The 16,466-nt window shown below is 44.9% G+C and overlaps 1 pseudogene; it reads left to right on the plus strand.

The window, feature by feature from the left end:
- Positions 1–886: 886 nt before the first annotated feature.
- On the plus strand, positions 887–1,004 carry LOC126210925 (5S ribosomal RNA; annotated as a pseudogene).
- The last annotated feature ends 15,462 nt before the right edge of the window (positions 1,005–16,466 follow it).

Genomic DNA, 16,466 nt, shown 5'->3' on the forward strand with positions numbered 1-16,466 from the left:
TTTCTTGTACTGTCTTTCTCCTTTTCTTTTCTTTATTTTCCTGATACAGTGAACGAATTACTTCCAGATAATTTTTTAAAAGTTATTCCTTAGTACAATAATTTTTGTGTTCCTGTGATTCAGTTATTATAAATTTGATTGCTATTTTCATTTATTCTGGTGGTGTATGCTCCCTTATTTGTTAACATATTGTTTGAATTCATTTTTAGAGACATAGTAAAATAAAACTGTGATTTTTATATACCAATGTAAATCTATGTAATTAGAATTGTTGAAAATGTTATGTGAAGCGAGATGTTTTAGAGGTATGGAACCGTACCGATAGTTTAACAGAGAAATGCACCAACCAAGTGGAGCGAGAAGAGGAGAGTGGATGTGAATGTTGTGCCGTGGCCGGCCGCGGTGGCCGTGCGATTCTAGCCGCTTCAGTCCGGAATCGCGCGACTGCTACGGTCGCAGGTTCGAATCCTGCCTCGGGCATGGATGTGTGTGATGTCCTCAGGTTAGTTAGGTTTAAGAAGTTCTAAGTTCTAGGGGACTGATACCTCAGATGTTAAGTCCCATAGTGCTCAGAGCCATTTGAACCATTCTTTTGTTGTTGTGCCCTGCATGTACTACTAGGCATTTTGCTCGTGGGCAGTGAAAATATCAGTTACAGAACTAGTGACTTTGTCACGTTGCTCATTAGCTGGAACTGGGTTTTTACTCATTAAGCATAGAAGTTTGGTGTGTTTACCTGTAAGCTGTGTGCACGCCGTAAAGATGCCGTTTTCGATTGCAGACAGCACAGACTGTTTAGTGCGTACCACGGACTCTGAATTCAAGTATGGCCAAAAATTTTCATGTCCTATATTGATACACTGATTTTCTTGTCATATATTGATTCGTCAACGGCCTTGCCGCAGTGATAACACCAGTTCCCGTCAGATTACCGAAGTTAAGCGCTGTCGGGCTGGGCTAGCACTTGGATGGGTGACCATACGGTCTGCCGAGCGCTGTTGGCAAGCGGGGTGTACTCAGTCCTTGAGAGTCAAACTGAGGAGCTACTTGATTGAGAAGTAGCGTCCTCGGCCTCGGAAACTGACATACGGCCGGGAGTACGGTGTGCTGACCACATGCCCCTCCATATCCGCATCCAGTGACGCCTGTGTGTGAGGATGACACGGCGGTCGGTCGGTACTTTTGGGCTATTCGGGAGGCGTGCAGTGCCACGATCGAATAGTGAAGCATAATCATGGAAAATGTGGGTAAACTGTGTAACAAATATTATGATTTCGTTTTACAATACGCGTTAACGGAAAGAAGCGTTTCTTATGTTCGTTGTTGCATGCAAACATCGAGCGTTCCTTTTAGATTCGTAATAGGCGCCCACGATCAAGGAGCTCAGCAAGACAATTATTGGATTACACGCTCAAGGATCATGGACGCGGACGTAGGCGACTAAGCTACAGAATGAACTAAGTGCAAACTGTTTTGACACCACGAATGATATTGTTACAATCAGTGACATAAAGGCTAATTACACATAAGCAACAGTAACTTATTATGGTCTTTAATATTACGTAATTGTAAATTGTCATATTGAAACATTACTTTGATTTCTTTTCAATAATAACGTTCTGAATAATATCTCATTTTTTGTTTCGTTTATTAAATCATTTCTTTGTATAATTATTGTAGCTTTGGAAACCATTAATTTCCGACACAGTCATGTTATTGCAAGAAATTGCTATCAATACTAGTGAGATATAATTAAATAGTTTTGTTTCTTTTCATTCGCTTTTCAATTGCTAGTGCTTGTTTATGCAGTCTGTAAGTGTTCATCTGCATCTGCACGTTTTAACGTTTCACATTAGATCTCATAGGAATTATTGTGCTGTGCCGATCAAGTTTGCACATTGTGCACTATCCGCCATTAGATTAGCAGCCAGGAGTACGACATGAGTTATCCAGTTTGTTTAGGAGAATGTACTGTAATCTGTTTGATTTGGACTAATGTGTGATCACTCGTAATGGTGTAGTTTTTGGGTAATTTCTTGCATGCATGTTTGTAATATTCAGTTAAATTGAGGAAAAAGAAGAGTATACCTGGTTTCAGTTATCTTAGAATTTCCGGGCGCAAGAAATTAGGGGAGAAAAATCGGGTTGTTGTCAATAGGAGAAGTTGAACACGATCGGTTTTAGCTCAGCCGGTGTTCGAGGAGGCACAGTTTCGGAAGATACAGCTACATTTTGAGATGCCACTGACCCGTCTGTGGGCAATTACGATAGTAATGATGGATTAGCTGACGAACTTGGCGCTCAGTCTGAAGACATTATGACACATACACAACGAACAACGGAGCTGGACAAAATATAATGGTTTATTTGGAATGTCTGGCAGAAGCAATTCAGCCATACTTGTGCTGTTGAAACGACTGTGTGATCGCACTGTTCAACGAAATACGAAACTGGTTCAAAAGAAACTTACTGATTATACCTTTATACACAGAAGAGCCAAAGAAACTGGTACACCAGCCTAGCATCGTGTAGTGCCCACGCGAACACGTAGAAGTGCGGCAACACAATGTGGCACGGACTCGACAAATGTCTGGAGGGGATTGACACCATGAATGCTGCAAGGTTGTACATAAATTCGTAAGAGTGCGAAGGGATAGACATCTTTTCTGAACAGCACGTTACAAGCCATAACAGATATGCTCAATAATGTTTATGTCTGGGGAGTTTGGAGTCAGCAGAAGTATTTAAACTGAGAAGAGTTTTCCTGGAGCCACTCTGTAGCAATTCTAGGCATGTGGGGTGTCGCATTATCGTGCTGGAACTCCCCGTCGGAATGCACAATGGACATGAATGGATGCAGGTTGTCAGACAGGATGCTTATGTACGTGTCTCATGAGGTTGTCTCTATACCTTTGTATATCCACCAGCTCGATAAAATTTGAAACGAGACTCGTACGGTCAGGTAACATGTTTCCAGTCGTCAACAGTCAATGTCGGTGTTGAAGGGCCCAGGCGAGGTGTAAAGGTCTGTCTCGTGTGCTCATCAAGGGTACATGAGTGGGCCTTCAGCTCCAAAAGCCCATATGGATGCTGTTTTGTTGAGTTGTTACACTTGTTGATGACCCAGCAGTGAAAACTGCAGCGATTTGCGGAAGAGTTCACTTTTGTCACGTTAAACGATTCTCTTCGGTTGGTCCCCTTCTTGTGGAATCTTTTTCCGGCTGCTGCTATGTTGGAGATCTGATGTTTTACTGGATTCTGGGTATTCGCAGTGAAATGGTCATATGGGAAGATCCCAGTTCATCGCTACCTCGGAGATGCTGTGTCCCATCGCTCGTGCGCCGACTATATGTTCAAACTCACTTAGATCTTGGTAACTTGCCATTGTAGCAGCAGTAACCGATCTAACAACTGCGCCATATTCTGTCTGTGTACATGTCTCTGTATTTGAATACGCATGCCTAAACCAGTTTCTTTGGCGCTTCAGTGTATAAAACTCAGTGTTTCTTTTCAGTATGTGGCAATAATTTATGACAAGCAATATGAGACCTGTGTATCTGCGTGAAAATAAATATAAGTTGTGTGTTTATGGCATGCTGAATTTATGGACTACCTGATTTGCAATAACCCAGATGACCGACGGCTCTAACTAGTCTGGACTAAAAAGATTCCACTGTACATCAACTGAGAGCAGCACATTGTTGTTCACATTGCACTATCTGACCAAAGACACCTGGATATCTAATGGTGGACATTAGTATGGGGTGTGTCCACTCCCTGCCTTTATGACGGCTTCCACACAGCTGGGAACACTTTCTACAAGGTGGCCGAGTGGCTGTGGAGGAATGTCTGCCCAATCTTCCTCTGCAGTGGAAACCAGGGAAGGGAGTGATGTGATGTTGGATACTGGGGTCTGGAGCACTGGGTTCAGGTAGGGAGTTTGGACAGGCGAGTCCATTTCAGGAATGTTATTGTCCACAAACAATTGCCTCACAGATGTTGCTTTATTTCAAGGTGGATTGACATGTTGAGGCAAGAAATCATTATCTCCGAATTGTTCCTCCACTGTACACATTAGACAATGCTGTAAAATGTGTTCATATCCTTTGTAGAGTCTTGTACCGCAAGGAAGCAAGGGAGAGAATGTTGTTATGGGTAGCCAGTATCCTCTTTCTAGAACACAGATGCACATGTGGATTAATAAGGTTCTTTATTTACAAGAACATTTACTTGAATAGAGTCCATGTTCTGTGGTACAAACTCATCAGTAATGGTCCTCTTTCAGACAATATGCCATTACAAACTTTAGTCTTGCTGTAGTCACAAATCAGGTCTCTATGCACTATCGTAGTCTGAGAGTCAGTGAGGCTCCCTGGTCAGCGGCGGTGGCCTAAAGACATGCTGTCGAGAGAGCGTTGGCGGCGTGTTACCTGCGAGTGCATCTCTGGTCTCTCTCACGATATGTGTAAATTTGGAAATTTCTGGTAAGGTCTTATGAGACCAAACTGCTGAGATCATCAGTCTGTAACCTTACACAATACTTAATCTAACTTAAACTATCTTACACTAAGGACAACACACACACACACACACATACACACACACACACACACACACACACACACACACACACACACACACACACATGTCTGAGGGAGGACTTGAACCTCCGACGGGGGGAGCTTAATTCAGTGCCTAATACTGATCTTCGCACTGCATCTTTGCCGACTTGTGTGCTGGCGACAGCTTACGCCAGCACATTTTTCTCATTTCGTGGTTTCTTAAGCGCAATTAGAGACCACACCTTAAACACGAAAAACACGCCCACACCATAACACCACCTCCTTCAGGTTGACTGTTCGCACTACACATGATGGCAGGTAACATTCTCCAGTCATTCGCCAGTCCCATATCTTACCTTCGGATTACCACAGGACATACTGTGATTCATCACTTCAAATCACTCATTTGCTGTCATCCACTCTCCAATGTCGTCGCTTTCTACACCATCTCAACCACCTATTAGCACAGACTGCACGAATGTCTGACTTATCAGCAGCTGCTCAACCGTTGTATCATATTCTTTTTAACACCTTCGCACAGCCATCATCGTAGCTGTATTGCTGGTTCCATTTTGGAACTGATTGATGTGTAGTTTTCTTGTCGAAACTGTAGAGTCTTGTACTGTAACGAAGCAACGGAGAGGATGTTGTTGTGGGTGGCCAGTATTCTCTGCCTACAACACAAAGCCGGCAGGAGTGGCCGAGCGGTTCTAGGCGCTACAGTCTGGAGTCGCGCGACCGCTACGGTCGCAGGTTCGAATCCTGCCTCGGCCATGGATGTGTGTGATGTCCTGAACAGAATGCTTAACATGAGTCCATGTGTTGTAGTACAAGCTCACCAGTAATAGTCCTCTTGCAGACAATATCGATAATATTGCTATTAAAAACTTTAGTCTCACTGCTTGTGCCGCTATAGGCAGGTACTAATCTGGTCGCTGTGCACTGTTGTAGCCTGGGACATGAAATGAGCCCTCTCTGCAAGGATGACAGACGCCAAACTGGAGTCTGAGTTAGTGACTGGCAGCCTAAATACATGCTGTCGAGAGGACGTTGGCGGCTTGTTGCTTGTGGGTGTGTCTCTGGCCTCTCACATGGTAGGCGCACCTGTTCCAGCACCTTGTATCGATCTTTGTGCTTCATCTTTGCCTATCAGAGTGCTGGCGACAGCTTACAATAGCACACGGTGATTGCCTCTGCTGGTTGCAAGCGAATGTTATGACTACCATCCGCAATGCTCGACGGACCGTGTCCATTAGTTCACGAAATCTGCCTGCCTTGATTGCATTGTGTTTATTCGGTTGAATTGTGTTTGTTCCTTCACGGCCAGCCGGGGTGGCCGAGCGGTTCTAGGCGCTACAGTCTGGAACCACGCGACCGCTACGGTCGCAGGTTCGAATCCTGCCTCGGGCATGGATGTGTGTGATTTCCTTAGGTTAGTTAGGTTTAAGTAGGTCTAAGTTCTAGGGGACTGATGACCATAGCAGTTAAGTCCCATAGTGCTCAGAGCAATTTGAACCATTTTTTTGTTCCTTCATGTTTAAACTTCACATCCACATCACAAACAGTCGACTTGGGCAGCTTTATAGGGGTTGAAATGTCACTGAAGGATCTTCACTCAGGTGACATCCAGCAAGTAGCTCATGTTGGAAGTTCAAATGGTTCCAATGGCTCTAAGCACTGGCACCTAACATCTGAGGTCATGAGTCCCCTAGAACTTAGAACAACTTAAATCTAACTAACCTAAGGACATCACACACATGCATACCCGAGGCAGGATTCGAACCTGCGACCGTAGCAACAGCGCGGTTCCGGACTGAAGTGCCTAGAATCGCTCGGCCACAGCGGACGGCTCACCTTGGAAGTCCCTGAGCTCTCCTGCCTTACCCACGTTGCTGTTACTGCTTCTGTACTGACAGCACAATATTCCTCGTCTCCGTTTATATTAGCAGGTCTGCCTCCTGAGACTGGTCAATTCCTCACGGTATAGAGGTTTTCGGTTACTTTTTTCAAATAATGTATATGGTTCGCCATAATTAAGAAGATTTTTGACTAGGGAATCGCCTTTTCGTGCGTATCCGCACAGTATATTTTTGTGCAGATAACATTTTCTGCATCCCAGCTTAAAGTAGTTAACAGCTCAGTTGTCTGCTGCATGTTCGCTGCATAGGGAATCACGACATTTATCACTGTCCGTGGCCCAGACAAGTGACCATGAATTATTTTTATATGCCAGGCGCAGCACGGACAGGCAACCTGAAATATCCTAGATCAATGGGTGCATGAAAAATGCAACCACTAGGGAGTTCCCACGAACTATTGCCTTCGATGCTTCTTCCTTGTTCCCTGCTGTATTTCCGGAATGTTTCTTTAGGGAATATTTTGTGCGTCTGGTGCTAAAAAAAAGTGTCAGTACTTCTTGGTGTCAAGTACCCATCTCTCGATGCCGATAATTTTCTACTACATACTTTTCAGTTGATACTCTTGCAGTTTCAACAGTAGATATCCCCGCGACACAGGCCGCCTCTCTCGTAGCGTCTGCCAGTGGAGTTGATGAGCAGCCCCTGACGCTCAGGCACCCACTAAATGAAGCCGTGAACCGATTCTCCTTTGCAAAGTGTCCCAAGAGGGGATCGGTACGCGAGAATTGGCTGACTAAGTGCTCTGATGCTTCTTTATTGAATCAATTGCATTTCCTTTGGATTCCTCCGGTGAATCTTACCCTCGAATCTATTTTCTTTAACAACCAATTTCACGTCGTCGTTCCATATTAGGTCAGCCTGAATTGTTACTCCAATCTATTTTATGATTACTACGGTGTCCACAGATTTATCAACTACCTTGTTATAAAGGATTTATCTGTATGTGTGTATGCAACACCTGCAAGCATTTTGATTAATTTTTATCTTATAGAACATCATCTGCGGAGAAACTATCGCCTGCACAACATTACCTCCGGCCTGACACTCAGCGAGGAGCATGTAAAGGCACAGAAGACAGTCGTCACTTCAAGAGCAGAACACTCTCTTAATCCGACATCTTTAAGATATTTATCAATGAAATTTGAGCCCCGTTTTATCGCAAAAACCATGTTTGCGGAATCATGTTCACTGGAGCATTGTTGCTTCTTATATCGTATTCCTTTACCAGTGTCATGTCCGCAGCTCGTGGTCGTGCGGTAGCGTTCTCGCTTCCCGCGCCCGGGTTCCCGGGTTCGATTCCCGGCGGGGTCAGGGATTTTCTCTGCCTCGTGATGACTGGGTGTTGTGTGATGTCCTTAGGTTAGTTGGGTTTAAGTATTTCTAAGTTCTAGGGGACTGATGACCATAGATGTTAAGTCCCGTAGTGCTCAGAGCCATTTGAACCATTTTTACCAGTGTCAGAAACAGGTACATCTGTCAAATATCGTGTAGGGCCCCAGCGACACGCAGAAGTGCCGCAACACGAAGTGGCATGGACACGACTAATGATTGAAGTAGTGATGGAGAGAAATGACACCATGGATCCTGTAGGACTGTCCATAAATCCGTAAGGGTACGAGAGGGTGGATATCTCTTCTGAACAGCACATTGCAAGGAATCCCAGATATGCTCAATAATGTTCATTTCTGCGGAGTTTGGTGGCCAGCGCAAGTGTTTAAACTCAGAACGTTGTTCCTGGAGCCACTCTGTAGCAATTCTGCACCTGTGAGGTGTCGCATTGTCCTGCTGGAATTGCCCAAGTCTGTCGTAATGCACACTGGACATGAATGGGTGCAGGTGATCTGACAGGATGCTTACGTAGGTGCCACCTGTCAGAGTCGTATCTAAACGTATCAGAGGTCCCATATCACTCCAACTGCAGAGGCTCAACATCATTAGATTGCCGTCACCAGCTTGAACAGTCCCCTGCTGACATGCAGGATCCATGGATTCATGAGGTTGTCTCCATACCCGTACACGTCCATCCACTCTATACAATTCGAAACGAGACTGGTCCGGCTAGACACATGTCTCCAGCCATCAACAGTCCAATGTCGGTGCCGACGGGCCCAGGTGAGGCGTAAAGCTTTGTGTTGTGCAGTCATCAAGAGTACACCAGCGGGACCGGCTCCGAAAGCCCGTATCAATACTGTTTTGTTAAGTGGTTCGCACGTTGACACTTTTTGATGGCCCAGCATTGAAATCTGCAGAAATTTGCGGAAGGGTTGCACTTCTGTCACGTTGAACGATTCTCTTCAGTCGTCGTTGATCCTGTTCTTACGGAATCTTTTTCCGTCCCCAGCGATGTCGCAGATTAGATGTTTTACCGGATTCCTGATATTCACTGTGCAGTCGCGAAATGGTCGTACGAGAAAATCCCCACTTCATCGTTACCTCGGAGATGCTGTGTCCTATCTCTCGCGCGCTGACTATAACACCTCGTTGAAACTAAAGTCTTGGTAACCTGCAATTGTGGCAGCAATAACTGACTGCGCCAGACACTTGTAGTCTTATGTAGGCGTTGCCTACCGCAGCGCCTTTTTCTGCCTATATACATATCTATTTGAATACGTATGCCTATACCAGTTTCTTTAGCGCTTCAGTTATGTAGTATGCAAAAAACGTGTACTAAACATGGACCCTAAACGTTAGGAAAAAAATGTTAGTTTCATGAGCCCTTTGAGACAACTCCCCTTGCTGAAATCAAGGGTTAAACGGTAAGTCTTGTAGACATGACCAGACTTTCGGCACGCATTACTCACATATAAATGAGGAAAGTATGTAACGCGGACACTGTTCCTAAGATCGTTTATTTCTATTTTGTAGCTCATTCTCTTTACCACTTCAGGGACGTTAATCATGCGAAACAGGCAGAAACAGAACGTAGCCGGCCGCTGTGGCCGAGTGGTTCTAGGCGCTTCAGTCCGGAACCGTGCTGCTGCTACGGTCGCAGGTTCGAATCCTGCCTCGGGCATGGATGTGTGTGATGTCATTCGGTTAGTTAGGTTAAAGTAGTTCTAAGTTCTAGGGGACTAATGACCTCAGATGTTAAGTCCCATAGTGCTCAGAGCCATTTTTTGAATTATTATTATCTATATTCATAATTAGATTCGCACGGTACCCTCAAAGCGCGAGTCATGCTCCCACTTGCCTAGTTTTTTTTCCAGGAAATGGTTTTTGAGTATGCCTTCTCGGTTTCTCTTACTAAATGGAGCCTACTCTGCGGACGCATCTTGTGTGAATATATATCCATCTTGTGTGGATATATATCCATTGCTGCGAATGTGTTGCTGGTGCAGAATTTTGTGCACAAAGTCGCGTTCCGATTGGGTCCCATAAATGTCCGATGGAACACATGTCGGCCGATCTGGGTGGCCAAATGATTCGCTCGAATTGTCCAGTCCTGTGCGTCGGTGACATGTCGCTTTTGTATCCATAACAATTCCATCGTTGTTTGGGAACGTGAAGTCCATGAGTCCATGAATGGCTGTAACTTTACTCCAGGCAGTTGAACGTAACCTTTTCCAGTCAATGACGAATACAGCTGGACCAGAGGACCCAGCCCATTCCATGTGAGCACAGCCCACACCGTTAAAGACCCACCAGCAGCTTGCACAATGTCTTGTTGACAACTTGGGTCAATGACTTCGTGAGATCTACGCCATTCTCGAACCCTATCATCAGCCCTTACCAACTGGAATCGGGACTCATCTGATCGATGCAATGCCACTTCCTCCGACGAAAATTAAAAAAAAAAAATAGCAACCAATACCTCAAAAATTTCCCCAAGACAAGTTTCAAATTCCATGAAAAGTGTTCAAGTAACCAAAGTTCCATTTAACACCGTTATTTAGATAATATCCAGTAATTGAAACAAGAACCTTATACTTAGCAATTTATCAACTTACAAAAGAAAGATAGAATCTCAGTTAACTGAATTTCAAAATCATAGTAAATCGCAAAATCATTATAATTAAAATTAGCAAAGTAGAACCAACGATCTCAAAGAATACTTCGTGTGAGTACTCTTTGAGCATCGTGGACAGGGGCTAAGGAAAATTTTATCTATTGTCACTACGTTACGAGAGTTAGCCGAAGCTGGTCAGACTTGTTTGAATACTCGTATATATAGGCGCGGTTAGATTGTTTTTCGAGGATTGATGATTGCGATCTACTATGACTCAGTGAAACGAAACATTGACTACAACTAAAACATCGTTTAGAATTCAGACAGATGACTACCTTATATAAGGCTGAAGTGAACTTTTTAATTAGATTACTCGAACTCAAATTTAGTTAGGCATTGAACAGTGATAGACAATTAACTTCATTCGTAATTGCAAATGGCCTCTGGAACTTGGCAATAGTTTTAAAGTAGATAATCTATAAATGCCCCCCCCCCCTCCAAATCCCGGGAAAGCTTCTTCCTCACGGCATTGTTAGGAAGTGATTGTTATTGTGAAATAAACCATCCTTTCGTGCGAATTTACGCATTTGTGATTCCAAATTACACAATTGTTCAGAGACATAACGGTAATCTTGTGTGTGCTGCGATAGTAGTTGACTGAAGCGCTCGGCGCATATATAGATAGTCCTTGACGTTACGAAGCAATCGCAATTTTACGACTTATTAGAGATTTGAAATTACAACCAAACTATGGGGAAGTTGGAGTCTGTGGAACTGACTTGAATTTGAAACTTCCTGGCAGATTAAAACTGTGTGCCCGACCGAGACCCGAACTCGAGGCCGGCGGTGGTGGTCAAGCGGTTAAAGGCGCTACAGTCTGGAACCGCGCGACCGCTACGGTCGCAGGTTCGAATCCTGCCTCGGGCATGGATGTGTGTGATGTCCTTAGGTTAGTTAGGTTTAAGTAGTTCTAAGTTCTAGGGGACTGATGACCTTAGCAGTTAAGTCCCATAGTGCTCAGAGCCATTTGAACCATTTAAACCGAACTCGGGGCCTTTGCCTTTCGCGTGCAAGTGGGCAAGTGCGGGTACTTGTCCACTTGCCCGCGAAAGGCAAAGGCCCCGAGTTCGGGTCTCGGTCGGGCACACAGTTTTAATCTGCCAGGAAGTTTCATATCAGCGCACACTCCGTTGCAGAGTGAAAGTCTCATTCTGAATTGAATTTATCACTAACATTTCAATAGGAACTGTTAAACCATCGAATATAAACGAGTTAATTACGACGAGTAGCGTAATATTGGTCACAATTGGTGAAGTAAATATCACGCACACGTCGAGAGTTCAGTTTAGCACTGTTTTTTGTAACGTCGTCTTTACCTAATAACAGTATCATCGCTCTACCGACTATCGCCGAGTTTTAGCCAGGGCCGATCAGTACTAATGTATCAACTACCAACTAGAAAAACCGGTGACGTTACATCGAGCCACGGTTTTCAGGTCGTCTAGTGTTCAACCGATATGGCCACAGGTCCAGGAGAGGCGCTGCAGGTGATGTGCTGCTAGCAAAGGCATTCGCTTCGGTCGTCTGCTGCCACAGCACGTTAACGCCAGATTTCGCCGCACTGTCCTAACGGATACGTTCGTCGTGCGCCCAGACTGATTTCTGGGGTTGTTTCGCGTAGTGTTGCTTGTCTGTTAGCACTGACAACTCTACGGAAACGGCGCTGCTCTCGGTCGTCAAGTGAAGGCCGTCGGCCACTGCGTTGCCCGTGTTGAGAGGTAATGGATGAAATGTGATATTCTCGGCACAATCTTGGCAGCGTGTGTCTCAGAATATTGAATTCCCCAACGATTTCCGAAATGGAATGTCCTATGCATGTAGCTCCGCCTACCATCCTGCGTTGAAAGTCTGTTAATTTGCGTCGTGCTGCCATAATCACATCGGAAACCTTCCCAAATGAATTACCCAAGTAAAAATGTCAGCTCCGCCAATGCTCTGCCCTCTTATACGAGGCTTATTCAGAAAGTGAGGAACGATCGGTCGCGAAATGGAAACCACAGTGAAAATCCGATGAAGTTTTGCACAGGTGTGTTGGGCAGTGTCTCTAGTATGCCGGTCGATCGCGTTACGTCGTTCTTTTTAGTTCTGAGCACACAGGGAGCACATAAAGATACCTAGAACAATAGTGTGTCCCACCAAGTACGAGGATCAGTTGAGAAATTTCGCCTGAAGCTATGCAGCCATCATTACATAACTGTCATGCGTTTTCTTCTTCAAGACAATTCTCCGCCACTTTCAGCAGCGGCAATGAAGATGCTCCTGCATCGTTTCCAGTTGGAAATATTTGGTTACCCACAATACAGCCCGTAATTGTTTCCCTCTGAGTTTCATCCCTGCTCACATGAACCGCTGGCTATGAAGACAACATTTTGGAACAGACAAGAAGCTGTAGGCCAGCGTAGAGAATTGGCGGAAAGTACTGGCGACTGCCTTCTATAACGAGGGTATTGGAAAGTTGATACAGTGCTAAGACAAACGTCTAAGTAGGATCGGCGACTATGGAGATAAGTAGCTGGAAGCTGTAGTTAACTGTTGCAAATAAAGCAGTTTTCATTTTCACTGTGGTTTCCATTTCGCGACCCATCGTTCCTTACCTTATGAATAGCCCTCGTACCTTGTGTATGCGGTACTACCGCCATCTGTATATGTGCTTATCACGAGGTTTGTCGCCTCAGTGTTTCTTAAGTGACGAATCAACTTGATTGTGGCATAGTGGACGTAGCCACGTGTAAACTGACCGGCAGTGTTGGTGTTATACACGTGTCATCTGTCAGCGAGAGAGAGCAGAGGGAAGCGAAGCAAGCGAGAGCACCAGCTTGTGCTGTTATTGAGGCAAGATTTCCCAGGCACGACGGCAACCGCGGGCGGAGTAGTGTCGTCTCGTGTTGAATAAGTAGAATGGCAGATAGCGAAATACAAAATTTGTACTAATGATCGCTACGCCGGCCGGGGTGGCCGAGCGGTTCTAGGCGCTACAGTCTGGAACCGCGCGACCGATACGGTCGCAGGCACGAATCCTGCCTTGTGATATGGCTGGTTCAAATGGCTCTGAGCACTGTGGGACTCAACTGCTGTGGTCATAAGTCCCCTAGAACTTAGAACTGCTTAAACCTAACTAACCTAAGGACAGCACACAACACCCAGCCATCACGAGGCAGAGAAAATCCCTGACCCCGCCGGGAATCGAACCCGGGAACCCGGGCGTGGGAAGCGAGAACGCTACCGCATGACCACGAGATGCGGGCCTTGTGATATCCTTAGGTTAGTTAGGTTTAAGTAGTTCTAAGTTCTAGGGGACTGATGACCTCCGACGATAAGTCCCACAGTGCCCAGAGTCATTTGAACCATCTACGGTTGTTGTTGTTGTGGTCTTCAGTACGGAGACTAGTTTGATGCAGCTCTCCATGCTACTCTATCCTGTGCAAGCTTCTTCATCTCCCAGTACCTACTGCAACCTACATCCTTCTGAATCAGTGTATTCATCTCTTGGTGTTCCTCTACGATTTTTACCCTCCACACTGCCCTCCAATACTAAATTAGTGATCCCTTGATGCCTCAGAATATGTCCTATCAAGCGATCCCTACCTCTAGTCAAGTTATGCCACAAATTTCTCTTCTTCTCAATTCTATTCAATACCGCCTCATTAGTTATGTGATCTACCCAGCTAATCTTCAGCATTCTTCTGTAGCACCACATTTCGAAAGCTTCTATTCTCTTCTTGTCCAAACTATTTATCGTCCACGTTTCGATTCCATACATGGCTAAACTCCATACAAATACTTTCAGAAACGACATTCTGGCACTTAAATCTATACTCGATGTTAACAAATTTGTCTTCTTCAGAAACGCTTTCGTTGCCATTGCCAGTCTACATTTTATATCCTCTCTACTTCGACCATCATCAGTTATTTGGCTCCACAAATAGCAAAACTCATTTACTACTTTAAGCGTCTCATTTCCTAACGTAATTTCCTGAGCGTCACCTGATTTAATTCGACTACATTCCATTATCCTCGTTTTGCTTTTGTTGATGTCCACCTTATATCCTCCTTTGAAGACACTGTCCATTCCGTTCAGCTGCTCTTCCAGGCCCTTTGCTGACAGTTATGCTGCTATAAAGCGAAGTACATAGTAGGAAAGATGCAAGCAGAAATTCACTCTAAACGGCTAATTCATCTGATTAAAATATCCCAGTATTTTAAGCAGATGAATTGTATGTATTTAATACGTAAGTACACACTTTTCCAGAAAATTAATATGTGCCAGGCAAAAGTTTATGGGCTATGCTACCATGCCCGCCCAGCTAGCCGTGTGGTCTAACGCACTGCTTCGCGAGCGGGAAGGCGTGCCGGTCCCCGGCGCGAATCCGCCCGGGGGATTAGTTGGGTTGGGTTGTTTGGGGGAAGAGAACGGACAGCGAGGTCAAAGGTCTTACCGGATTAGGGAAGGACGGGGAAAGAATCCGGCCGTGCCGTTCCAAAGGAGCCATCCCGGCATTTGCCTGGAGCGATTTAGGGAAATCACGGAAAACCTAAATCAGGATGACTGGACGCGGTTTTGAACCGTCGTCCTCCCGAATGCGAATTCAGTGTGCTAACCACTGCGCCATCTCGCTAGGTGCGGGGATTAGTGTCGAGTTCCGGTGTGCCAGCCAGCCTGTGGATTGTTGTTTAAGGTGGTTTTCGATCTGCCTCGGCGAATGCGGGCTGGTTCCCCTTATTCCGCCTCAGTTACACTGTGACCGCGATTGCTGCACAGACACCGTTTCCACGTACGCGTACACCATGATTATTTCTTCACGCAAACATTTGGGGTGCACTCGTCTGGTATGAGACGTTCCCGGGGGGGGGAGTCCGCTGGTGCCGAACCGCACAGTAACACAGGGTTCAGTGTTTGGTGGTGGTGGTGTGGTTGGACTGCTGTGACCTGTTGCGGGGTTGCGAACCACTGACGGCTACGGTGGGACGAAGCCTCTCCGTCGTTTCTAGGTCCCCGTTTAATACATACATACGTACATACATGCTATTATCCTTTTTATATTAGTCTTTTTTTCTGCGGGGGGGGGGGGGAAGGGGGAGGGTAGGAGGTCGAAGCAGTAAGTGGACTATCAAATTTTACCTGAATAGCTTTTGGCCGAACAGTTGTAACCTAGGGAATGATTTTACAGTGTCAGCAAAACACGTCCCAAGTCCTATGTTTTTATTTTTTTCAAAAATTACACGTTTGCGAGTACTTCACTGCCTTGTTAACTGCAATATAAATACAATGAATGTAGCTGGCATTGATTCTATGGAGTGAGCTATGTGAAGCAAGAAATGCCTTTGAAATTCATGAGTTCATTCATTAAAATTTAACTCTGTTATAGTGGCACTAGTTATTTCAGCAAGTTTAGCAGGCAAACGACTTGAAGCGTACCTCGTAATTCACGAACAATTGATTAATGTTTTATTCCACCATGTGGATATGGAATGACAACTACCAGTACACGACAGACAGAGTAGGCTCCCCAGTAGACAAGGAGCAAAAGATTTTTTAATACCAACATAAATTAGAACTTTTACAGTTCTCGTGTGAGTTGCCTGAATAATTACACTCTTGAATGTAACTGCCAGTTCTGTTGGATAATAAAAGGTCTATGTTAACCCATAACTTCCCAGCGTGTCCATATGGACACAATTATTAACTGGTTTTGTTTTTACTTCATTGTTGGCTTACAATAATTTTTAGCGTTGGCGGTCACATATTGTTTTCAGGGAGGGTTTGAATTTTACGTACATTGTGTTAACACTTCATTGTTACCATTTACACTGTGATTGTGACAGCCTGGGAGCGCTTTGACGTCCGCAATGGAGCATGTTGATGTAAAGTAAGTAATGTTTCGTAAAGAACTTCTTCATTCTGGCATGTGAAACTGTTTACAGAGATTTTCATTTTAGAAAAGTTGTTATCCAACGATTCACTTTCTGTTTATGAAGTGA

This window comes from Schistocerca nitens, chromosome 10 (assembly GCF_023898315.1).
Source record: "Schistocerca nitens isolate TAMUIC-IGC-003100 chromosome 10, iqSchNite1.1, whole genome shotgun sequence".
NCBI lineage: Eukaryota > Metazoa > Arthropoda > Insecta > Orthoptera > Acrididae > Schistocerca > Schistocerca nitens.